Source organism: Octopus bimaculoides, chromosome 6 (assembly GCF_001194135.2).
Source record: "Octopus bimaculoides isolate UCB-OBI-ISO-001 chromosome 6, ASM119413v2, whole genome shotgun sequence".
NCBI classification, from domain to species: domain Eukaryota; kingdom Metazoa; phylum Mollusca; class Cephalopoda; order Octopoda; family Octopodidae; genus Octopus; species Octopus bimaculoides.
In genome coordinates this window covers 85,073,621-85,074,218 of record NC_068986.1, presented here as the reverse complement: position 1 = coordinate 85,074,218, position 598 = coordinate 85,073,621, and the positions used below count along the sequence as shown (strand labels likewise).

Sequence of the window (598 nt, the reverse complement as noted above, 5' to 3'; positions counted from 1 at the left end):
CTAATCGCCAGGTCAAAATACAATAATAGTAATAATAATAATAATAATAATAATAATACTAATGATAATAATAATAATAATAATAATACTAATGATAATAATAATAATAATAATAATAATAATAATAATAATAATAATAATAATAATAATAATAATAATAATAATAATAATAATAATAATAAAATCAATGTATATATATCGGCAAATATGTTTATCAAATGAATTTATATAAAAATACATATTTTACCAATAAATAAAAGAAAATCATTTAACAATATTACTGAAAATAAATGCAATACTTATCTTATCGAAGCTTTAGTTTAAACTAAGATTTTTATACGTTATACTTTTAACTTGGCGTTTATTAGAATTAAATCACGTGAAAATATGGCGTAATAAAAAGTAATAGAATAAAGAGATATATAAATATGTATTTAAGTTTCTTTTATAAAAGCAAAATCTTTTTAGCTGTAATCATAATAAAAAATTAACTGTATTCTAAACTTTTACTGAAAAATTTTAAATTCTAAATAATTTCAAAGTCTAATAAATTAAAACTAAAATGCGTAAATTGGATAATATACTTGAAAGAAGCTAA

General features: G+C 15.7%; 1 protein-coding gene across 1 annotated transcript in view; it reads right to left on the bottom strand.

Moving 5' to 3' along the window:
- LOC128248076 (uncharacterized) overlaps positions 1 to 598 on the bottom strand; it is a 37,545-nt gene that overhangs the window by 13,084 nt on the left and 23,863 nt on the right. The window lies entirely within an intron of this gene.